This window comes from Mesoplodon mirus (assembly GCF_964341445.2).
Source record: "Mesoplodon mirus genome assembly, chromosome: 20".
NCBI lineage: Eukaryota > Metazoa > Chordata > Mammalia > Artiodactyla > Ziphiidae > Mesoplodon > Mesoplodon mirus.
The window spans coordinates 14,314,456-14,322,397 of NC_138996.1; the positions used below are offsets into that span (position 1 = coordinate 14,314,456).

The 7,942-nt window shown below is 37.0% G+C and overlaps 1 long non-coding RNA gene across 1 annotated transcript; it reads right to left on the reverse strand.

Moving 5' to 3' along the window:
* Nucleotides 1-287: 287 nt before the first annotated feature.
* LOC309795806 lies at nucleotides 288-7,724 on the reverse strand. Its single transcript, XR_014292365.1, has 3 exons — nucleotides 7,658-7,724; nucleotides 1,839-1,940; nucleotides 288-350 (listed from the first exon to the last, which is right to left on the reverse strand). It is a non-coding gene; the product is annotated as an uncharacterized lncRNA (long non-coding RNA).
* Between the last annotated feature and the right edge of the window lie 218 nt (nucleotides 7,725-7,942).

The following is a 7,942-nucleotide window of genomic DNA, read 5'->3' on the forward strand; positions in this document are numbered from 1 at the left end:
TGTGCTTCTTTGTTCAGCGTTAACGATGTGCATCATACGGCCCTCAGGCATGCTCCCAGCTTTCTGTATCTAAGACCCCACAGGGGAGGGGCCAGGGTCTACTGCTTGCAGAAAGAGAGGGGTGCTTGCAGACCAACACCCCATGTCAGATTGGATGGGGGCCTAACACCCACGATTGAAGCTGGTTTTGCTCTGTCTGTTCTCCTTGGGAGTAAGCCTTGTTTCACTGTAACATCTGTGTGACTCACATCTTTCTTGCAGCCCCAAACCACAGATGAGTTGGCATCCTGGGGCTGCTGCTCCTGGTAGATTAAGACTCCTGCCCTGGAGGTGATGCCAGCTGTCACGTGCTAGACAAAAACATTACAGTATTTGAATACTTGAAACGTTGCAGTCACTTCAGGAGGCGCTGAAAAGACATTTGAGACATTTTGCATGTATATTCAGGCTACAAATGATCAAACTATAAAGAGTAAGATACTCTCCTGATTGACTATTCCAAACCCAGAGCCAAAGTTATAAAGCAAAGTGCACGTCATTCTCATTAAAACTGTGAATGAACTAGAATGCTATCACTCTAATTATTTAACAATGTTCAGGATGATTCAGCCATTGCAATACATTATTTAAAAATTATACTTATCTGAAAGGAGTGTAGTGAACAAACATTATTTATATGTGTATGATATCCTACTTAGAAAATCCCAAAATTAAACTCTAAATGTTACCAAAACCCCTACAGAGATTTCTGCTTGTGGCATTTGAAAAACAAACAAACAAAAAACTAGAAATGTTGTATAAAATAACATATACTTCTCTATAGTACATAGTTCCCTTCAAATTATGGAGAAAATGCACAGACCAGAAATAGACCTGGAAAAGACAAGCTTACTTTGAGGCTGGAGTTGTCCTGGGGAATTTAACAAAGTTTACAGCCTATAGGATTGCATTTTAATGCTAACTCTAGGGACATGAGGCTAATTCTTGGGTCCTCAGAAGGGGAGGAAGTAGACTTGAGATATGGACACAAACCAGGGACCCATAAAGTGCTTCAACAAAACTGAAAATGTGAACCAGAAATACATCCACTTAACAAAGAGAGGCCACATGAAGACTCATTTGTCTTGGCCTAAGATCTAGGTTAGAAAAGTATTTAAGAATTTTAAATGAGGCTTTTCCAAATACAGGTTTCAGGGTTGAAAATATATTACCTATGTGGTTACAGAAAATCGAAACTATGAAATTAACTTGTGCAAGATGGGTAGTGTCCTGGGCTATATAGCAAAGGAAAAGAATGTCCTCTTTGGAGAACAAGCCCTTGAACACAGGGATTTTCCTCCATAAAACCCAGACAAATATGAGCTTACAATCTTTATGACAAATACCTGGAAATGAGCCTCAATAAGAGTGCATTACCAGAATCAAGAAGCTAAAGAATCGTATTACTAAGGAATTCAGATATTGCAATTCTTAAAATAAAATTTAAACAAGGCTTCTGTAGTATTAGTGAAGCAAAATAACTGAAAACACGGGCAATAAAAAGATGTATACCAAAAAAACTAAATAGATATAAAAAAAGGACTAAATATATCATTTCCTTCAGGAGGGTCATAAGATATTCTCTTTCAAGGAGTGTGTCATATTTTTCTCCATATGACTATAATCCAGCATAAAATTAGTAGACAGGAATTGTTCCATAAGTGTTTGTGGTTGATACAGCTGCCCCCAAAGAAGCTGAAGACAGAAGTTTGCAGGGGAGAATTTATGAAAAATAAATAAATAATATTAAGAAGCAAAACAGAAGAAAATCCACAGAGATACTGTTTTATCTAACTTACTCTGGTGGGCTGTAGAACACAATAACTATTTCAGACTATTCCAAAGTTGATAAAGAAGACAAACTTCGGCCTGTGGAGGCACTGAGTGCCAGTGAATCCTACCTAAAAAAAACAAAAAAACAAGTTTAAAACTGGATAAAAAGAGCCATTTCAGGGCTCTGAAATGGGTGAGACAAATCAAGGAGACAAAAATGAGAAGAGTTTGAGGGCAAGATCACTAGGAGTCTGGAGCCTCTGGCCTCAGGATTCTCCTATCTTTTCTCCTCAGCTTGATTGGTGAGAACTGTAGCTTTACCAGCATAAAACTGGCCAAAAATCCTAGCAGATTTGCTGCGAGTGGGAGACTCAATTTGGGCAGAGGTGACATCTTGTAGCTTTGTCAGCTTTAGTTGGCAAACTCAATAGGAAATGAATGGGAAACACCTGCAACCATGCTACCCCAAGATTGAGGTCTCAGTGTGGCAAGCAGGCAATCAGGAAGCAATTAATGCGAGATTCTGGAAAGGTGAGAACCACAGAAGTGCTGAGGTAAGTTCTCTGTATTTACCTGGCTGAATGGGAAACTACATACAGGAGCAAAGTAGACCTGAGAGAAAGCAGCAAGAAGTAAAAGTCAAAGGAGATGTGGGAACTGGCTGTAAATATGAATGTGTCCCCCAAACCACAAAGACATCTAACTGCCTAGGATGGCAGCCTTATGGGCTTCAGGTGTTTGAATATAAGCTCTTCTCAAATTATTGACTAACCACTAAGCTATGTAAACACCAGAGCAAACCCTAGAGAATGAGACTAAAAAATAAAATGGAAAAATCAAAAACCTAAGCAGAAACATCACTTGCACTGAGTAGGAGACAGATTCCACAGCTTAAGTCTAGGCAAGATATTAAAAACAAAACAAAATAAAGAAAAAACAGAACAGAACCTAGGATGTTGCTATATTATGTTAAATGTCCCATTTTTATTAAAAAAAAGTTATGAGCCATGCCAAAAAAAACCCAGGAAAGTTTGACTTGTACTCAAGGAAAAAGACAGTCAATGGAAACTGACTGAGTGGGCCAAGAGGTTGGATTTAGCAGAAAAAGCTTTTAAAGCAGTTTATAAAATTATTCAAAGGACACACGGTAACTGTGTTTTAAATATTAAATTGAAATAGAATAAATTGACTCAGTAAAGAGGCAACTGAATGCCAAAGGAGAAATAGAAACTATACTGAAAACAAACATTGGAAATATAGTTGGGATAATAAAGCTACAAGACATACAAAGAATAAATAACAAAATGTCAAAAATAAGTCCTCATTAGTAATTGCTTTAAATGTAAATAAATTAAATTATCCAGTCAAAACACATAGAATGGATATAAAGACAGAATCCAACTATGTATTGTCTACAAGAGACTCAATTTATACCTAAACAACACACATAAGTTGAAAGTGCAAGGATGCAAAAAGAAACTTCATGCAAATAGTAACCAAAAGAGAGTAGAGGTGGCTAACTAATAACAGAAAAGATAGGCTTTAAGTCAAAATCTGTTACAAGAGACAAAGAAGGACATTATATATTGATAAAAATATCAGTTAAGTAAGAAGATATAAAAATTACTAACATATACGTACCAAACAGCAGAGCTCCAAAATATGCAAACCAAACATCGATAGAATTTAATGGAGAAATATGCATCTCTACAATAATAGTAGGAGACTTCAACACCTCATTTACAATAACAGATAGAACAACCAGACAGAAAATAAATAAGGAAATAGAGGAGATGACACAATAAACCAAATGGACCTGACAAATATATACAGAATACTCCAACCAACAACAGCAGAAGGTACATTTTTCTCTGTGCATATAGAACACTCTTCAGGATAGACCATATGTTAGGCCACAAAACAATTTTATAATTTAAAAAGATTTAAAATCATATAAAGCATAATTTCTAATTATAATAGAACTAGAAATCAATAGCAGAGGAAAAGCTCGAAAATTACAAATATGTGTAAATTAAACAACTCAAACAGTGGATCAAAGAAATCATAAGTGAAATTAGAAAACATCTTGAAACAAAGGAAAATGAAAACACAATATACAAAAACTTATGGGAGATGAGCATATATGAAACAGACAAATTCCTAGAAAAACACAATCTACCAAGACTGAATCATGAAGAAATAGAAAACCTGATAGATTTATATTTAGTAAAGAGACTGAATCAATAATTTAAAGGAGTAATTTGGGAAAATAAATTTTGGAGATGGATATGGTGATGGTTGAATAACAATATGAATGTACTTAATGCCACTGAAATGTACATCTAAAAATGGCTAAAGGGTAAATTTTATGTTTTGTATATTTTACTACAATTAAAAAAAAGAAACAAAAAAAAGTCCAACATTCATTCATGATCAGACATCTCAACACTTTAGGAATGAAAGGGTACTTAAACTGTTAGAGCTACAGATACCATCATACTTAACAGTAAAGGACTGAATTCTTTCTGTTTAAGATAAAGAACAATGTAAGGATATTTACTTCTACCATTTCTATTCATCATTGTAATTAAGGTTACAATTAGTGAAATAAAAAGAAAAAAAGAAAGCATACTGATTGGGAAGGATGAATCATTCAGATGGCATGATCTTGAATGCAAAAATCTAAGGATTTTACACAAAACATCTGCTAGAACTAATAAGTGAGTGTAGAAAGTTTGCAGGATACAAGACCAATATAAAAAAAGGGAATTGTGTTTTTATATATCGTTGACCCTGAACAACATGGGTTTGAACTGTGCAGGTCCACTTATATGCTGATTTTTTAATAAATATATTGGAAAATTTTTCTGAGATTTGTAATCATTTAAAAAATCTTGCAGATGAACTACATGGCCTAGAAATATCAAAAAATTAAGAGAAAGGTATGTCATGAATGCATAAAATTTATGTAGATCCTACTATCCTGTCTATCCTTACTTAGTCATAAGGTGAGTGATATTTAATATAAAATTAATAATGTGTTAGTGTCTTTAATAACTTTGCTTTCAAAAAATTACATTATTGTACAGTGTGCCTTTCCTTCTTTAACATGTAACTATCATTACAGGTTAAGTATTTCTTTAAAAATATAACAATGTTTCCAATACTGTATTACAATTATGAGTGTAATACTGTATGCCATAAAAATTTTATAACGATTCATTCATTAGTGTATATGTTAGGCTACTGTGAAGCAGTTTTATTGATTACTCTAGGCTCTCATAGTGCTGATTCTTCAGTATCAATGCATAAGTTGTTATACTTATAAATAAAGATGAATTTTTCACACTATCTTTTCATTTTTGATGTCTTTGTATTACATTTAACCTCTACAGTGTTTTGTATCATATAAGACAATATTCATGTAGCCACTGACAGACAGATGAGTCATCTTATAAACAGAGGATGTAAACTTACAGTATCAATAAATACAGTACAGTACTGTAAACGTATTTTCTCTTCTTTATGATTTTCTTAATAACATTTTCTTTTTTCTACTGTATTGTAAAAATACACTATATTATATATATATAATATACAAAGTATGTTATAATCTACTGTTTATATTACCAATAAGGCTTCCAGCAAGCAGTAGGCTACTAATAGAGTTAAGTTTTGTGGGAGTCAAAGCTTATTCATCGATTTTTGACTGCACAGGGGTTGGTGGCCCTAAGCCCTGTGTTATTCAAGGGTCAGCTGTACAATCAGTGAACAACCTAAAAATAGAATCCTCCCCAAGTTAATCTACATATTGAACACAACCCCTACAAAAATTCCAGTAGGTTTATTTGTAGAAATTAGCAAGCTAATCCTAAAATGTATATGGGAAGTAAAAGAATCCATAAAAGAGAAAGAATTTTTTTAAAGAAGAACAAATTGAGAGAACTTAAACTTCTGGATTTCAAAAGTTAACATAGGGCTTCCCTGGTGGCGCAGTGGTTGAGAGTCCGCCTGCCGATGCCGGGTACACGGGTTCGTGCCCCGGTCCGGGAAGATCCCACATGCCGCGGAGCGTCTAGGCCCGTGGGCCATGGCCGCTGAGCCTGTGCGTCCGGAACCTGTGCTCCGCAACGGGAGAGGCCACAACAGTGAGAGGCCCGCGTACAGAAAAAAAAAAAGTTAATATAACACTACTTTTCAAGACAATGATACTGGCATAAAGGTAGGCATACATACAGAACAGAATAGAGTCCAGAAGTATATACCACATATTCTGATCAACTGATATTTGACAAAGGTACCAAGAAAATCACATAGGAAAAGATAATAATTTCAATGAATGGTGCTTTAACGATAGGATATACACATGTAACAAACAAACAAAACTTAGTCTATCACCTCACACCATACATAGAAGTGGACTCAAAATGGATTATAGGGCTTCCCTGGTGGCACAGTGGTTGACAGTCCGCCTGCTGATGCAGGGGACATGGGTTCGTGCCCCGGTCTGGGAAGATCCCATGTGCCGCGGAGCGGCTGGGCCCGTGAGCCATGGCCGCTGAGCCTGCACGTCCGGAGCCTGTGCTCCGCAACGGGAGAGGCCACAACAGTGAGAGGCCCGTGTACCACAAAAAAAAAAAAAAAAAAGGATTATAGAAATAACTGTAAGTGTTGAAACTCTAAAATTTCTAAAAGAAAATAGAGACAGGGCTTCCCTGGTGGCGCAGTGGTTGAGAGTCCGCCTGCCGATGCAGGGGACACGGGTTCGTGCCCCTATCCCGGAGGATCCCACATGCCGCGCAGCGGCTGGGCCCGCGAGCCATGGCCGCGGAGCCTGTGTGTCTGGAGCCTGTGCTCCGCAACGGGAGAGGCCACAGCAGTGAGAGGCCCACGTACAGCAAAAAAAAAAAAAAAAAAAAAATAGAGACAAACTTCGTGACCTTGAGTTAGGTAAAGATATCTGTGCTGTAACACCAAAAGCATCATCCACAAACAAAAATTGCCAAAGTTGGATTTCATCAAAATTTAAAACTTATGTTTTTCAAAAGACACCATTAGAAAATGAAGGAAGTTACAGACTGGGAGTAAGTTATTTGCACATTATGCATTTGATTATAGACATATCCAGAATAATTAAAGAACACTTATAACTTAATAATAAGAGGACAAAAAGCCCCCAAGAATGCACAAAAATTTAGTCACTTCACCAATTCAAAAGTTAATGAAGGGACTTTCCTGGTGGTGCAGTGGTTAAGAATCTGCCTGTCAATGCAGGGGACACGGGTTTGACACCTGGTCAAGGAAGATCCCGCATGCTGGGGAGCAACTAAACCCATGTGCCACAACTACTGAAGCCTGCACGCCTAGAGCCTGTGCTCTGCAGCAAGAGAAGTCACCGCAATGAGATGCCCGTGCACCGCAACGAAGAGTAGCCGCCGCTCTCCTCAGCTAGAGAAAGCCTGCAAGCAGCAACGGAGACCCAGTGCAGCCAAAAATAAATAAAATAAAATAAATTAATGTTTAAAAAAGTTAATGAAGACAACCCAAAATAGAACAGAGTCTATTTATTCAGAGCTTGCTATAGCAAGAGTGTCAGCCACCATCCCTTGAGTCTGGAAGAGACTCAAATGCAGGCAAAGGAGTGGGAAATTTTTAGAGTAAAAAAAGGAAAAAGTTTCAGGTATGCTTTAATGAGAGAGTATTGGCACAGAAAAGCTGGAGGTGGGCTAACTGAAATGGGGCAGCCATTGTGATTGATTTGGGAGAATATCTGGCTTTCTCTGATCCTTATTTGAAAGCAGAGGCAAAAATAAGGAAAGCTGACAATTATTGGCCAATTCCTCACCTTTCTGAGCCAATTGCTGCAGAGGTTTTTCTTTGCCTTTCCTGGACTTGTTGCTGCAGAAGTTGTGGGTCAGGGTGTCATATGTGGTCAGGCCATGGTCCATTTTCATGTTCAGTCTTTCACCACAGAAAATATCTGAATGAACAATAAGCATATGGAAATGTATTGAACATTATTAGTTATTAGGGAAATGCAAATTAAAGTTACAATGAGATACCACTACCTAATGACTAGAATGGCTAAAATAAAAAAGATGGCTGATACCAAATTTTGGTGAGAATATGG